Source organism: Camponotus floridanus, unplaced genomic scaffold, assembly GCF_003227725.1.
Source record: "Camponotus floridanus strain SB8 unplaced genomic scaffold, Cflo_v7.5 scaffold14, whole genome shotgun sequence".
Classification (NCBI taxonomy): Eukaryota; Metazoa; Arthropoda; class Insecta; order Hymenoptera; family Formicidae; genus Camponotus; species Camponotus floridanus.
This window is the reverse complement of record NW_020229259.1, coordinates 378,030-396,693: the sequence shown is the minus strand read 5'-3', so window position 1 is coordinate 396,693 and position 18,664 is coordinate 378,030. Positions and strand designations below refer to the sequence as shown.

The 18,664-nt window shown below is 32.8% G+C and overlaps 1 protein-coding gene across 2 annotated transcripts in view; it reads right to left on the bottom strand.

The window, feature by feature from the left end:
- The window catches only part of LOC105257992 (5-hydroxytryptamine receptor 2A), a 139,393-nt gene that overhangs the window by 58,640 nt on the left and 62,089 nt on the right, over positions 1-18,664 (bottom strand). Inside the window, exon 4 of one of the 2 annotated variants that reach the window (XM_025406315.1) lies at positions 3,153-3,415. The exons of the other annotated variant lie outside the window; for it this stretch is intronic. The gene's annotated coding sequence lies outside the window, so the exon portion shown is untranslated. The remainder of the gene's footprint in view (positions 1-3,152; positions 3,416-18,664) is intronic. 2 annotated transcript variants of the gene reach the window in all.

Sequence of the window (18,664 nt, the reverse complement as noted above, 5' to 3'; positions counted from 1 at the left end):
AAAACTTATTCATGCATCTATTCAAGTTAAAGTCCCAGCTGTTGCCTTTTATCGATATACATGCCACGTTTTGGAAACTTCGGACGCGCGCATGCACTTAATATATTATATGCGATATCAATGTCGCGTGATTCCGTCGTCTCGTCGCGAAAACGACCTTTTTCCTATCCCGAGTGAGTATCGCGTCACCCGTCATCGTTTCCGCGAGAGAGAATCGCGAGAAAACTGCGATACTTGGGGAAAGGAGCCTCTAAAAGCTCGTCGTTAGCGGTAAAAGCATCGATAATGTACGGTGTGACGTACGAAAATGCTCACGTTGCCGGCAGGTAATCTAATATTACTTGGCAAACTTCGCCTTCGGGGTCACTCCGTCCGCGGGTTAACGCGAAATATTTTGCTGCTTCTGCAGCAATCGCGCTAACCTACCCTTTTATTGACTTTTGGAGTTTAGTCACGCCGTACTGCACTTTTAACGAGTCGCAGCTTCATATGTGCTCATTGCGCCGACTTTGCCTCCGACCGTAATCTCACGGACTTGTTTGTTGTAACTACCACTGTTTTGTTTTTCGCTCTGTATATCCGGTGTACACTGTATACACTGACTATGTATACACTGACTGAATTGTAAAGTACGGTGAAATGCCGGGCTATTGCGAGGATTTTTATTCTCGTATGCTTCTTAGAATATTTAAGAATGCTTTGTATGCACAATCCCAACAAAAGGTAGCTGAAAATCATTATTAACGGATATATCCACTTTTGGTGTATTTTGAGTAAGAAATTGTGGATTATAATTTGATTTTAGCTACAGTGCAGAGATGTATTTTTTAATATTTATTGCGTTTCTACTGAAATATTCCGAATTTTGTTAATCGAAATGATTAACTTTTGGCAGAGAATTTCGCCTTGTGACAGATACATGGCTAACTTTGTTGAATTATATTTAATATCTTTTTAACCAGTTAGTACTTGTATAATATTATTTGACCAAATATTTCCTCTGTATCTAACGTTTGCAAATTTTAAACAAATTCTGAATATTATTTCCATGTGTTTTGTTATTTAAATCGACGTGGTTATACGTTTCCCATAAGAACACATGTTAATTTAGTGCAAATTAAAATCCTTATAACTTGTGAACACTTTAGTGAATCGATTTAAAAATTGTACTGAAGATTCTAAACATATGTAAGAACATTCTGTACAATTTTCATTAAATTCTCAATATTTTGGAAATAGGTACAAAACATTCTTAATCGAAATGATTAACTTTTGACAGAGAATTTCGTCTTGTGACAGATACATGGCTAATTTCATTGAATGATATTTAATATCTTTTTAATCAGTTAGTACTTGTATAATATTATTTGACCAAATATTTCCTCTGTATCTAAACTTTTGCAAATTTTAAACAAATTCTGAATATTATTTCCATGTATTTTTGTCATTTGAATCGACGTGGTTATACGTTTCCCATAAAACACATGTTAATTTGGTGGAAATTAAAATCCTTATAACTTGTGAACGCTTTAGTAAATCGATTTAAAAATTGTACTGAAGATTCTAAACATATGTAAGGATATTCTGTACAATTATCATTAAATTTTCAATATTTTGATAATAGATATAAAACATCTTTAAAATGTAAGAACCATATTGAACCCTCAGATTTTGAGATACAAAGATTGGAGATTTAATAAGAATGAGGATATCTAAAATTTAGAAATTAAAAATATCTGACAAAGGAATCTCGCGAGCTGGAAAAATGCGATTTTGATGAAACTTTACACTCATGTAGGAGAGGTAAATAGATGAATTCAGAAATTTTCAAGTGCGACTCAAAAATGATTCTAGGAGGTGCAACCATTTTTCATATGTAAAACGGTTTTTTATTTTTCTCGATATATGTTCAAAATTATTATAGATATCATAAAGTACTTTATGCAAAATTTTTATGGTAAGAATATCTCTATTATACCTAATCATATTAATAAAATAATTCTTTTCAAAAATAAAAAAAATTTTTGTCAATAAAATTTGAAATTTTATTAATATGGTTAATATTTATTATTAATTATTTATGTATTATTTATTATTAATTAATTAAAATAAAAGTATTCTTATAATAAAATTTATATGAAACATTTGTTGATACCTTGAATTTTATTCGAGATATTTCTAAATATCAATATCAAGCATAAAGAGGAAATTTCTTTTAATAAAAATGCATATAATTTTCTGTATAAATCCTGATGAAAAGAAACTATATGAAACTATATAAAATTCTCGTCATACTTTCCAGTTATGACAGAGATATATCGCTAAATATTAAAATATCTTAAATTATTATTTCGTATTATTTATATATGCCCTTTCTGTTGTTGAGCACATGTATGAAATTTATTAATTACCTGATGATGAAATAGCAATTTAATCGTAAAAATTTTTGCGTCGTCATGCTTTGTGCCAATAAGCGAAGCACGATATGGATTATATGAAGCATACAATTTGGTTAGAGAATTATTAGGAGAATTATTTCGTGCTACGTTCAACAAGTGTTTCAACCAACCTGAGCTTAGAAATGGTCCACTGGGATTCAATCTATGCACTGTTTATATGTTGATGACCAGCATAACGCACTGAATTTATGAAGTGATTGCGTCCCTCGGTTGCTAGTGACCCGTAAGATGGAGAATGAGCGTTAAGTATGATTTGCAAAATGTTTCGTATTTTATAAAATTATAACGACATATATATTTAATTAATGGACACAAAATATATAAAAAAAATTTACAATACCGGTATAAATAAAAATATTTTTATGGTTCCTAATAACCTTAATTCTTGAATTATTATATAATTAATTTTGCAAATAAATTAACGTTAAAGGAAGAGAAATCTGTTTTTAAAAAAATACTGACCGCTGAATTTTTTCGAAAACAAATGTCCACTTGACATTTGTGTAAAATGTCAATCTCTTCGAGGACAGTTTGTAACAATCGACTAAACTGCAAAGTTCCCTTCGATCAATCTCAATGCAATAATTGCATAATAGTCTTCGTTCTAATTACTATGCGACTAAACTGAATGGATGATCGTTATTGAAACTGAAATTCGCGCACGCTAGACTACTTTGAAACAGAAGATCTTACGGCATATCCATGTTTCCGATCCATGTTCAAGTCACTGAGGCGCACTGGACCATCAGAATCGAGCGTATTGGATTTTCGGGTGAAACCATGCAATTCGACGAGCATGAAAGTCAATGCAACAGTGTCCGTGTGAAGGCGTGCATTCGCGCTCGTTGCCCGCTCACAAGCCTCCCCTCAATTCGTCGATCGGGCTTCGTGTCGAATTTTCGCAACGCGTTGCCCAACATCCATCCCGATCCTCCGCATCGTCTGCCGATTCATCCCTGCAATTGATAGAGAAAACGTGGGGTCGACTCTTCCGCGCAGTCGCTTTTACGCGACCGAATTTCGCGCGTAAAGAAAAAAGAAAGCGAGAGACAACACGAGGCTGACTCATTAAATTTACATCCCGTTAAGTGCAAATTTCGCGCGAAGAGGAGAGGATGCCCGAAATTCTCTCATATGCCGCTAACAATAACGCGCATTTAATGAAAAGCTGCGTGGGCGACACCAGAGATACAAAGCTGCCGTACTCTCGGCTCTCCAACTTTTGTCAATGTTGCAGATGAATGCGAAGCTTATGCGTTGCGCTCGGAATTTTTCGGCGATCCATATACGTGGGGAACTTTATACGTTCAATTTTTTCGAAACCGGCTTCGACGGACTGGTAGTTCCGCATTTTATTTTTACGCTGCAAGCTTTACATCGACGGAACGCGCTTGTTAAAAAAAAACCTGTATTAATTTCGGTATATTATAACGTGAGATGTATAAGATACATGTTGATTCAGGGAAAAGAATAAATTTTTACGCAAAACGGAAGATTGTTGAGTGATATTATTGACTGGAGATAAAAAGTTGACTCTTTCGAATAAAAGCAACAGTTGAATATTGATCACTGGAAGAATCTTAATTAGATATTTTATTTTTAGATTTTAGATGAATCTAAAAGTAGATATTTAATAGCAGTTATATTTCAAATCTTGCTGTTTCTTTGCAACTGTTAAAATTAACTATCGGATTTTTAACTCTTAAAAATTTTCAATTAGCTTTATATAGAGTGTTTAAGAAGGAATAGTAAATGTTTTTATTTTTGGGGGATCATAATATTGATTAGTCTGAGTAAAAAAGTTTATGTATAAATGTGTCCAATATATCAATGGAATGGAGATACAGTTACTGGCATTTACAAAGCTATTATGAGAAATAATACAGAACGATAAATGACTTATTGTTTCTATTTATTGATTATTTAAATGACATACAAAAACACAATAATTTACAACAGGTACTGTTATTACAAGAGTTACAAAGTGCATTGAGATTGATGTGTAGCTTTCAAACAATTAGTATATAAATTATAAATTATTTGTAAGTTATTTGTCAATTACACGTGTTTTGTGTCATTCAAATCAAGTTAATCAATACAAACAATAAATCATTTATCGTTCTTTAATACCTTTCATAATGATTGTATATTTGCATCCGCTGACAGTTGGACACATATATTTATCTAAACTCTTTTAATCAAAATAATCGAAAAATGTTACAAATTTCCAAATATTTATTCCTTTTGAAACATCCTATATAATATAATATATAAATAAGTTGTGCATGCATATATTTAAATTTCTTGTATACAATATTAATTTCATTAGTGTATAATCAGAGAAAAGCAGAATTTATTTTTATATGAATTCAAGAAACATTATATATTGTGTAATAACCAATTGACATGACACGCAAGGCATTTTTATTTTAAGATAAATAATTTATGAAATTATTAACGAGGAAGAGATACACTGGAAATTATAGGGAATAGAGAAAATTCAGTAGAAAAGAATAATTATAGTCAGACGTCAGAAGTAAGAGCGATTTTCTTATATTCGCAATTTTTTCCGACAATGTTATAATTTACAGTCGACGCAAATTCAAGCAAATATGTATTTACGGTCTACAAAACACGAGATGTTCGCGCGGTGTTCCTGAAATCCATTATAAATACATATGCAAGAGCGTTATCAAGAATAGGCGTTGCGCTACATTGCACATGTACACTTCATTATACGCGACTGTTCTGCTGTAATGCCACCTCAGAAATGGTATATGTGTCTCTAGAATTGGAATATTGCTGCGCCGGAATAACTATTCATTTCTAACTGAGGACAGGTATTTTGTGCAGAGTCCAAAATTGAGTTCGCGTAACTTCTTACGCCTGAAATTTGCAATTTTCGAAAGTTAAAAGTATGCGAACGTGCGTTCTTGAATTTTTATATTAAAGTTTGGCAAATTTTTGCAATATTTATAATTATTTAATTAATATTATATAAACATTTTGATATAATCTTTATAATATTATTATTTTAATATTATTTTCATATTAAATTTTATTATTGCCTTATATATATTATTTTTTAATATTCTATTTTATTTTTATTTTATATCATCTTATATTATTCTATTATTATTTTATATTTTATATTTTGATTTATTATTACTTTAATATATTTTAATTACATTTTAATATATATTATTATTTTAATATTATGATCTTTTCAAAGCAAGCTTTTAAATTGTAAAAGTAAGTATATATATTTTTAATATATATATAAATATATATTTTTTAATATTGTAACTGATAAATTATTCAGTAATATTATATCTGAGATTAATTCAGCAAAATATTCAGTAAATTTAGTTAAATAATTTTATATAATCTACCGTATTTTATCAAAAAGTATGAGATCGGCGAATTATAATTTGTTCTTCGTATTAAAATTTTGCGAAGGATGCTCAACCATTTTAACCGACTAACAATAGGATACTTACAACCAAGTCGGTAATAAGATACTTTACTGTAAGGAGCATCGAGTCAGTTTAAGCAATACCGCAATAGTCTGCGAATACTGAAAGGACTATTTATAATCACTGTTATATATCTATCCAGCAGAAAGGAGGGATTATGGAAGAAACCGATGGTTTTGTTAAAGTGGAACTGACGTGACCCAATTGTAAAAAAGGGAGAAGCTTATAATATTTACAAATTGTCATGCATTTTCCAGCGATATTATTTATTATTATATTCTTAAAATTGTTCAAAACGCTATCATTGGCTTTATAAAGATTTTAATATTTTAAAATTTCTAAAACTTTCTCTAAATTTCTCTCTCTCTTTGTCTCTCTCTCTCTCTATATATACAGGGTGAGGCATCTAAAACAGGCCACCTGAATAACTCCGTTGGTAAGCCGAATACAAAAAAATTGTTCAGACAAAAGTTGTATGGTTTCAAGGGGGACATATGATGGTGTCATCAGTTTAATCTTGAAGAGCAACCCGAAGGTCACGTGAAGGTCAGCTCCAACTTTTTAAATGGGATACCTTATATGCTTTTGCATATTCTTGTAGCTCATCTCAAGAGCTTTCCAAAACACTACAATTATGTTAGTTTTCATTAAATACTTTCCAAGTTATGAGGCTTGAAATCATTTTTTAATTTTACATAAACCGTAAAATATCTTGTAAAATATTCATTTTTCGATTATTTTACCTTAATACTTTTATGTACAAAATAATGAGAAGAATCAATTGGTGTAAAGAAAACACATAATTGCTTCGAACAAAAAAATGTAATTGTTAATTGCAAATTACATTTTTTTGTTCGAAGCAATTATGTGTTTTCTTTACACCAATTGATTCTTCTCATTATTTTGTACATAAAAGTATTAAGGTAAAATAATCGAAAAATGAATATTTTACAAGATATTTTACGGTTTATGTAAAATTAAAAAATGATTTCAAGCCTCATAACTTGGAAAGTATTTAATGAAAACTAACATAATTGTAGTGTTTTGGAAAGCTCTTGAGATGAGCTACAAGAATATGCAAAAGCATATAAGGTATCCCATTTAAAAAGTTGGAGCTGACCTTCACGTGACCTTCGGGTTGCTCTTCAAGATTAAACTGATGACACCATCATATGTCCCCCTTGAAACCATACAACTTTTGTCTGAACAATTTTTTTGTATTCGGCTTACCAACGAAGTTATTCAGGTGGCCTGTTTTAGATGCCTCACCCTGTATATAAAATATAGAAAATTTAGAGAAATTAAGAGAATTATATTGATAATTAACGATAAAAAATAATTAACACATATCCCACAGGATATTCTTTCGGATATTACGTGAAAAAACTGTCTCCTCTCATTCTTTGATCAAATAATTTACACGGCCGCCATTCTTCAGTTACCTCTCGTATAACACAGAAAGTCCCTTGTGAACTGCCATAGAAATTCCTCTCGCATACCGTCTTCGTTATAAATTAGAGATCCACAATATCCGTTCGTAAAGCCACTTAAACGCGAGGGGGCTCTTCGATAGAGCTTTCGAATAACGCGAGGAAATCCTTCGGAGGATGGAATCCTCCGAAGGATCCTATGTGAGCTAAAATGCGTGCCAATATCTAGTAATAGCGCACGATTCCTTCAAGCGCGCGTTCACGTTTCAGATATAAGATTAATCGAATGTCTAAAATATTATGTTCCACTGCTATCTCGGAAATTTTGCATATCTTTAATTAATAATTATTTCCCATCTTCGTTATTCTCTAGTCTCATATCGATTTTATCAACGTGAATTAATTTATTTAACATATTATCCTTAGTATATTAGAAAGAAATAGTTAAAAACTTTAATTCAATTTATCTTTTCCATTATACTAAAATTAGCTTTGAAAAATAATCAGTTAACTTACTATTAAGATTAATCTTTCTTTTTAGTTGTGGAAAAAAATAAGTTAAACTCTGCAGTAATTAATCAAGATAGAAACGAGATCGGTTATAAGCGAAGTTTATTCATAATAAATTATAACTCGCCGACACGCCCCAATTCATATTGTATATATGTAAAATTTTCAAAGAGAATTACAGAACAATACAATAGTAGTAAAACACGGGGAGAGTAATCGCAAACCTTATTTTCTCGCTCGAATACTATACTTTAGTCATTTAATTAATCGTTAAAATTATCTTAATTATTAGAAAATTAACATCGAGAAGGGCTCTTATCGCAAGAGCCTTCAAACACGAAAGCAAACGCAAACTGGTACAAGTTCATAATGTTGCTACTAATTACGATACTTTAGCTAATTAAAACCACGCATTAAACGAGAGTTTGCTCACGGCGGCATAACGTACAGTCCCGTTATTGTTTTGCGACCAGACTTCCGTCTCGTTAAATACATCGGTAATACAATTTCACCCCCTTCTCCCCCTTCCCGCTCCTCCTTTCTTTCTCACAGAGAACGAAATAAACGACCGGAGTTTATTGACTGAGTAAATTAAGACCGCGAAAGTCGGAGCTGGCTTGCATGCTACGCTCGCTCGATCCACCACACGAATTTCGTAGAGGAGAATTAATCGTGCGGAGGCAGCGGGAGCGTTCGTACATGACGGAAACACCAGTCGGTCAGTCGTGCTGACCGCCGTTTCTCTCCGTGACAATTTTCCGGAAGCCCGTGCAAGTAGATCCCGTCATGTGGAAGGAGCGACTAGTCGTCGGTTTCCTTCCTTCGTCGAGTAATCTGCGATTGAGAGCGGAGCGATTTCAACGGAAGCTTTTTTTTCTCGATCTTGCCTCTCCTTTTGCCGGCTATATCGGATTCTTGCGCTGACGTCAATCGGAGAGGCACTTGTTTATCGCAGGCACTTTGGAACTTTCAGAGACCGCTCGATTATTAAATGTTCTCTGAAATTCTATGGTCTCGCGCGCACTCCATGGTATTAGTTCGACGTGGATCGTAGTATTGGCCTGTCTGTCGGAACATTTGTGTGTACTTTCAGAGCCCTTTGAGAGCCAAGGAGAACGGCCCCACGAAAATGCTGCCGCCAGCTGAGTCTCATTTACGAGTAAATGCGCACTTACGTTTTACGAGAAGGGCGTTCTACTTTACGAGAATATTTCTCTCGCGCCAGAGGCAGAAAACCCTTCGCGTATTGGGTGTATTATGATCGAGTTTTATTCGATTGAGAGGGATGCTTAATTAATTATAATAGTGTAGCTCGCGACTTTATATAATTTTATATGAATTTGAATACAAGTCTGAGTATATTTAAAGAAAATCGTTATTCTTTGAAATAGACATTTTTTTAAATCAATTACATATCAAATTATTACGTGCGAAGGTTCGAAATAATTTTAATATTATTAAAAAGTAATTTAATATTAGGGTATTAATTTGAATATAAGACATGTCTTTTATCATTACGAAAACATTTTTATTAGTAGTTCTCTTTGCGCTAGAAGCAGAAAATCCTTCGCGTGTTGGGTGTATTATGATCGAGTTTTATTCGACTGAGAGGGATGCTTAATTAATTATAACAGTGTAGCTCGCGACTTTATATAATTTTATATGAATTTGAATATAAGTCTGAGTATATTTAAAGAAAATCGTTATTCTTTGAAACAGACATTTTTTTAAATCAATTACATATCAAATTATTATGTGCGAAAGTTTGAAATAATTTTGATATTATTAAAAAGTAATTTAATATTAGGGTATTAATTTGAATATAAGACATGTTTTTTATCATTACGAAAATAAATTTATTAGTATTTCTTTCGCGCTAGAGGCAGAAAACCCTTCGCGTATTGGGTGTATTATGATCGAGTTTTATTCGATTGAGAGGGATGCTTAATTAATTATAACAGTGTAGTTCGCGACTATATATAATTTTATATCAATTTGAATACAAGTCTGAGTCTATTTAATAATTTATATTTAAAGAAAATCGTTATTTTTTGAAATAGACATTTTTTTAAAATCAATTACATATCAAATTATTACGTGCGAAATAATTTTGATATTATTAAAAAATAATTTAATATTAGAGTATTAATTTGAATATAAGACATGTCTTTTGTCATTACGAAAACATTTTTATTAGTAGTTCTCTTTGTGCTAGAAGCAGAAAATCCTTCGCGTGTTGGATGTATTATGATCGAGTTTTATTCGACTGAGAGGAATGCTTAATTAATAATTATAATAGTGTAGCTCGCGACTTTATATAATTTTATATCAATTTGAATACAAGTCTGAGTATATTTAAAGAAAATCGTTATTCTTTGAAATAGACATTTTTTTAAAATGAATTACATATCAAATTATTACGTGCGAAGGCTCGAAATAATTTTGATATTATTAAAAAGTAATTTAATATTAAAGTATTAATTTGAATATAAATCATGTTTTTTAATCATTACGAAAACAAATTTATTACGTCGAGCAATAATTGCTTATATTTACAATAAAAGTATATTACGTATATTACGATCGATTATGAATAATTTGGGATTCACAACGTCAGAAATAAATTAGAGAAATTATGTTTAACGTTTTCTCTCTCAAAGCAGTTAACTAATATATTGCCAGATATAAACTTTCATACACATTTATCATCCTTACCACGTTTGTCTATCTCAATTACACGGCATAGTGTTTAATAGCGTTATATTGATGCGCGCTCTGTGTAACATATTCATTATTCATTAACATGAAATATTAATCATATTGCATCTCGTATAATTACATGTATTTTGTCTATGTTTATTAATTATCATTTAATTAATTACGCCAGAGTTTACATTTGTATATAAACTGCATTATTCATCGTGATGCAGTTGTTTTGAGCGGAAAAATATTTGCGGAGGCAAGTTTGCATCAGTAACGCGATTTCGCTTTGATGTAATCCTCGCAAGATGCCGGTCGGTTTACACACCCCTATTCGTATCCGTCTTACTTTTACGTCGACATTATGAAAAAACTTCGTCGTAATCTTCTGTAAATTTGCCCGACTGGAAGTTTCCACTTGCATAAGACGCTCTGGGCTTTTCCGAACGATGGAACGTAACAGTACGCTTAGATTGAGTGGAAACTTTGAGGTTGTCAACTTTGTCACAATATTAATACCACACCCTGGCAACTCAATTTATCTATAAATCCATACTATCTGAATAATAAAATGAATCAGTTCCGCTGTGCATATTATTTTCTAAAAGCAATAAAAGTAATATAATTGCGTGTATCGGATTCTCGACAGGAGGAAAAATAATAATGTAAGGGATTTAATAAATCTGAACAACCCTAATATATAATATTATAAAATAATGGAAATTCCATACAATATTTTTTTATAATTTTAACTTACTAGAAGATTCCTTTCATTTCAACTATATTTTTAATAAACTTTATTTATTTATATCATAAAAATTATGAAAACTATTATAAAAGTCTTTTTCATATGTGCAATATAAAATATACGCTGACTTTTATACGTGAACCGCCAAGAGATATTATAAAAAAATGTAAAATAATGAAGTAATGAAGTCATATAAGCGAAAGTCTCGATAAAAAATGTCGACGAGAGCGTTTTGCAGACACGATATGTCTCATTGGTAGCCAACGTTGGTAGCTGAAGTTATTGTCTTTTTCCCTACAATTTCTTACGGTTCCATACGTATCATAAAAAGGCAGAGCTGCCCTAATTTTATGTGACACATATATGCTGAAATGTCGAGCTTTTCATGGTAATCCATGCGAGACACTCGCAGAAATGTCGGGATGACGAATATAATCGCGCTTGCCGGGATTTTTAGATGCGCATATAAAATCCTTAAGTATCCCATATTTAATTATCTCGTGGAAATTCCGAGAGATTATTCTGCGTCGATTTTTGATTTAATTTCCGCGCCATTTTTTACTGCCATTTTTTACCGCCGATGATATTTCCGGTTAAATAATACGAATGTAATAAGTGGTTTTTTTGTTTTGTCGATAAACATCCTTTCAATATGTATGGGGCTCTTCTCAGAGCGATTTTTGCCGGCCTATGGAGATTAATTTATGAGAATTAAGCGGCCCTTTTTATTATGCAACTGCATTTTTCTCGCGGCGGACAAAAATTTTTGAATAAATATCCCATGCATGCTAATTAGACTTTTTTCAGCCTTTGTCCTCCGTTGCAAATCAAATAAATTTTTAATAAAAAATTACAAGTCATCTACCGTCTCTGTGCGAGGACTTTTATTAATCTTACTGTGACGCATCGCGTTATTGCACTTGACAACGGAAGATATAGCGTACAATTTTAAAATGTAATATCTATATTAGAGAAGCATTTTCTTGACGATAAAAGGATAAGAGAAGGATAAGAGTAAAGAAAAGGATTAAGCTCGCTTGTTTATGTATAGCTCTTGCGATCCTCGTAAATCGAGAGATCCTATTATAATCTGCTCTTTGACTTTAATCCTTTATTCGCAAGATCTCAAGGATAATCGAAGATTTTAACAAATCGCTGTCTTATTTTTCGCCGACACTTTATTTGAAAGTAAAGAGAAGAGAGGAGAAAGAAAAGGGGGAAAAAAAAAGGAAAGAAAATTTATATCGCGTGAACTATTTGATTAATCGCTCCTCGCTGGAAAGAGAAGCTCCTTCCTCCGACGATCGACTTCTCCCTTTGATTTCGCGCACTAATTATAACTTGGCCATTCTTACGCGATGAGAACGAGAGCCTTGCGAGGCATTTCCGCGCAGACAGGCGCGCTGACCCGGAAGAGGAGCAAACTTGAATTACGTTCTCACGCGGATGCTGAACCTCTTACGAGTTCCGCGGATAACGTCCCGAATACTCCGTCTCTCCTCTCTCGGATATCATCTCTCCCTGAGCTGATCCGCTCAGCCGCGATGAGACATTTTCGGGGAGGAAGGCCATGATCCCCGATAAGTGATACGTTATCTCTCCTTAATATTCCCCGGATAAACGTACGTCATTACTCCATGCCCGTAATCGGGAGGCTCGCCAGGAGACATCAGTTTGGCTTTATATTCCGATTTAGCTGCGGGGGGGCGAGCGTGTATTATTATTGCTTTGCGTTTATGGCAGCCGAATGAGGCGACTCGGACAGATTTCGTTGCGGCAACTCTATGGGTGCATGTATGAGAGAGAGAGAGAGTCGCATTCACGTGAACGTTTAGGACGTTTGTGTAAGTGCACTCGTATGCGAATGCGCCGAGAATGCACGGTGAAGAAGCCAGATTTCCCCGCTCGACGCTTTTTACAAGCCGCGCACACCTGCTTTCGGTTTTTATCGCGATAAACCAGAAAAATATATACGCGTTTGTGTGGGAAGATGTATAGGGTGTAACGGAATAAAAACAACACGGATGGGAAATGACTCTACGCGAGCCGTATACATTAATGTTTCATAAAATTTGAGCCCGCGGCTCGGGGAATGGAATTGACGGTTTCTGTTTTTTCGAGTTTATCGACCTTCGCTTATTTCTATATCCCTTTATTCATAATAACTAAAAAAAAAAAAAAACAATTTTCTCTCTTCCTTTTCAATAAAATAATATTCTAAAAATAATTCTTCTTTATATCGCGTACCTTTATTTTTTTTATTACAATATGATGTGAGTTCAAGTAATGCTGTTCAAGACTTTAAAGATTTATCTAATATAATATTTTACATCGTTCAATGCGAATATTACAATTATTATTTATTTCTATAATTTTCTTTATAATTTCTTCTATTTTTTTATTACAATGTAATGTGAATTCAAGTAATGTTGTTCAAAACTTTAGAGACTTATCTGTAATAATCTTTTGCATTCTTCAATGTCTCACAATTATTATTCATCAAAAGAAACTCAGAAAATCGAAAATGCGATTTATAATTCATCCTTCGATTTTCTGTAAAAATAATAATGTTTCATAAAGTAATAAGTTTCTGAAAATAATTTTTTTATATCGCATCATTTTTTAAATATAATTTCTCGTTCATTGCTTATAATTTCTTATAATTTCTCGTTTATTGCTTATAATTTTTTATAATTTATTTATAATTCTTTTGTAGCTTTTATTTTTTTATTATAATGTAAAGTATTTTTTTACTATACACAATATAATGTTTAAAACTTTACAGACTTGTCTGCAATATTATTTTTTGCATTCTTCAATGTACACAGAAAAAAAGAAGTCAAATCAAAACTTACATACTTAAACTGACGCGTTCATTGTTTTGTATACGCAACAATTTATAATCTTCTTAGAAGAATTTAATAATTTTAAATTTCAACAATTTTATTTTAATATTGTAATTGTCACCTCGAGAATACATAATTATTTAATTCTACTTTAAAAAAATAATAATCTTTGATTTAAAAATGTTATTTTCTATCTAACATTGTTTCTTTTCCGTTCAAGAAAATTAAATCTTAAATCATAAGAATATATTTTTGTTGATTGAACTATATAAAATGACTTCATTTAAGTAAGCAATTATATTTTTCCTTAATTAACGCAATATAATCTCATTTCAAGATTTCCATGTTAAAACTAAATATATTTTTAAAGAGAGACAAGAATATCCTTTTTTCTATGTAAGTATCACAATTATTATTCATTTGCTCGGAAAATCGAAAATGCGATCGCATCTGTAATCCATCTTTCGGCCTTCTGTGGAGATAATAATGTCCGTTCTGGCGTTCGTAGCTGCGGCAGTTGTAAATCACAGCGTGAGACAAGAAAATATGGATCAATAGACCGCGTGCAACATTGTGCGTGCGTGTTACCGCTTGACTAGTCCAGCGCAATATGCTACATTATAATTTCCGCTCCGTACCGCGCATATAATAATGTAGATAACATGCCAGGTGTATAATCGCGATATAAAGATGTTGCGAGAAATGATTGCCTTTTTCCTGCACGCAATTAATTCCTTCTTTTAGAAACCATATGTATATTAAATCACTAGAACGTCGGAAGGTAAGTAGTTGAGGACAAATGGAGAGAGGAATTTTCGGGTATCTCGTGCAATGCACTCTTGATTCTGGAACACATGAAAATAGAATTTGTATTTTAAGTAAGCGATATTAGGACATTTCGCAGCACTAAATCATTTTGAAGAGATTCACATACATGTGTGCATCTATGATTGCCCCCAAATTGCAAAAGTCCTCTTTTATTTCAAGCATTATATATTAATTTCTGATACAACAAATGCTTTTAATTATTTATTAAGTCTCACGTAGTGTTATTATTATTGAGCTGCAAAGTATGCTTCAGAAGAACATAAACATTTAGTGTAAAATGCACCTTTTCATATGCTGCTCATACTTGAAAGTGCAGTTTTAATGCATATAAATGCAATCGTGTGCTTTTGGAACGTGCATAATTCATTTTGTGCCTTTTATCAACCTCCTTCCACTTCTATTGTAATATATCCACGAATTCCGCGATAATAATACTTCTCAACGATGCTCCGGACACTCTACCACTTTTGTTTCAAAATTTATATGCGCGGAATGCTTGATGTAAAAATATACAAGTGCTATAAATACAGAGAAATAAATACCGTCCACTGCACATAAAGTGCACGGTAGATATTAAATTCTATGATTTTTATATATTCAATTTTTTTATGATTTATCAGATATTTGTATCAAAGTTTTTGCTCAAATAGTCTTATTTATAATTCAATTATCTAGAATAATGATTTACAATTTAAAATTTAGATGATTTTATTTATAAATACAGTGTGTTTGAAATTTCAAAAATATATTTAAAATATCTAGAATAAAAAAAATTTGTTTATGATGTTTCAATATATATATATATTTAAATTTAAATATTATTTTATAAGAAACGTGCATGTAACAAATATTATTTTGACAGCATTGTAAGCTGTAAATCAATATATCGTTAATGATAAGCACATTTCACTATAGGAAAATTTGCTCGACACTTTGTTATTTAAGATGTAGGGTGTAAGGAAATATTTAAGGAATTCGGCAATACATAGTCGACCTAGAATGCTAAGATAATTAACGATTGAGAGATGAGCGACAGCAAAAGACGGGACACGATTGACGGGATGTGAGAACTAAATAGGCAAGAGGAAGTTGAGGGAGAAACGAGGTTAATCGAACATTCGGTACCGAAGAATTAACTTGGATAATGGGATTGATATCGAGGCTTGTTCCAATTTTAATCAAAAGAATCCTCAACCGTATCTCGATCGCTTAAAAAAAAAAGAATTAACCTCGCAATTAACTCCCGCAACTCTTAGCTGCATATGATTGCATATTGCACTGTACGCTCCAAATGCACCTACAATGCGTATCCCCTTTGTAAAAGTACAACCGAATTCAATATCAATCAAAATTAAATTAATTTTCAATTTCAATTTTAATTAAATTATTTGTTTCAATTAAATTTGCGAATGAGATATGATAAGGAAAAGTAGATAAAACTTTTTTTCCCTCCGGCGTTCCAACGCTATAAGTACCGAGTGTACCCAGCATTTCGTATTAAGACGTTGGTACCACAAATAAAGAGCGCAGAAAAAGAATTCAAAGTTTCTCGGAGAAGCAACAATAGCCCACCGTTGTCCTGACACGGTTTTGTTACCGTGATTGATGCATGAGATCGTCTCGTGGAGGACGACGACGACGACGACGACGAGGAGGCGGAGAGAGAGAGAGAGAGAGAGAGAGAGAGAGAGAGAGAGAGAGAGAGAGAGAGAGAGAGAGAGAGAGAGAGAGAGAGAAGCGCGGCGGCCATCGCGTCTTTCACACACACACAATCTCGCGAGAATAAAATCTCTTTAAAAGCACCGACCGACGCTTTAAAAGCATTGACTCGCATTTATTTTTTCTCGAAATAATGCCGGGCGACATTTCGAGAAGAAAAACGATGGACATTATCATGTTTAGTAGACAGCTTGCGTTCGCGCGAGCCCGCGAGATATAGATAGAAAGTAGAAGGCAGCCGCCGGGGCATTAGCCAGGTACATTTTGCTCGATATCATAAATCTTGGGGTCGTTATTGCTTTCTTCCCATAATTCCGCTATCGTCGCGTCGTCGCGAACTTTGCAATCGGCTTAGCGAGCGAGCGAGCGAGAAAAAGAGAGAAAAGAAGAGAGAGAGAGAGAGAGAGAGAGAGAGAGAGAGAGAGAGAGAGAGAGAGGGGCGCTTCATCGACATTTCCATAAATATCCGATCGATCGTAATTATTAATACTTCCCGGAAAATGATTTCCATCGTGCTTGCGCGGCTCATTATTCCAGGGGATAGGATCCACCAAAGTATGATCTACAATACTTTTTTTGCGCGAAATATACGAGAAATTACGCCGGGCAAGTTTTACGTTCTCCACTCTCCGAAAGCGAAAAAACTCGCCGATTGCCATCTTCCAGGCATGAAATCAATTTGTCGACGGCGAAACAATCTGCATCTTTCAGCGCGATCGAAGTTTGCTCGTTAAACACCGAACAAATTGCCTCGCCCGATTTCGTGGACGTGATGAAGATACGACACGCGCGATGTTTCAGATATTCAAGTGCTCAATCGACGAACTTGGGAAATATCTCGAGGAAATTTCTCATCATCGAATAGCTGGTACTAATGATTCAATATCGCGTAATAACGTTTTAGCTCTTCACGGACTAATTGCGATTTTTTTCCACTTACATTATCATTTTGTACATAATAATTTTTAATAATTTTAATTGCGATTTTTTTCTTACGTTATCGTGTTATACAGAATAATTTTTCACACGAAAAAATTACCTTATATAGGAATTTTATTTATCTCGTTAATTGATATGGATATGTTATCATAGAAAAAAAGGACATTCTTTTTTTTGAAAATATACTTAATTTTAAAATTGCTTGAATAATTGCTTACTTGAATGAAGTCATTTTATATAGTTCAATCAAGAAAAATATATTCTTATGATTTAATGGAAAAGAAGCAATGTTAGATAGAAAATAACATTTTTAAATCAAATATTATAATTTTCTTAAAGTAGAATTAAATAATTATATTCTTGAGGTGACAATTACAATATTAAAATAAGACTATAATATTTTTGAAATTTAAAATTATTAAATCCTTCTAAGAAGATTATAAATTGTTACGTATATACAAAACAATGAACGCATTAGTTTAAGTACATAAGTTTTGATTTGACACTTATTTTTCTATGATATTTTTCTCTTCTTACATGACACTTTCTTTTCATTGCAATTTAGATAAAAAATTATATTATTTTTCTGCCTATCCAATCCTATTCTTTTATACTGAGCAAGCGAAAAGATTTTTATCCAGCTTGAATTATGGCTCGTTCAGGAAAATGTTACTCGTTAATCTGTCTTGTTTTCGAGAAAATAGGATCATTTGATAATTAGATCTTCGGTTGCTATCCGACAACAATACGTACGCTGCATTTTCGATCACCGACCGCGTTTCTACTGCATTTTCGTTCTCCCGCGACTGTTCCGCGGGAATTCAATTATTCCTCAGGAATGGCCCGGCCTGTATTTTGGGTAGAACAAATATGTGCATTATCGCGGTACAGTGTGCTTGTCACTTGCACGGAATTACATTAATTTCCCTCCGCAGGACACAGGCTGTCCGGAATTTGTGGCCTAAAAGACCGACACTGGTAGTTTACTTCTCATGTTGTAGGTACATGT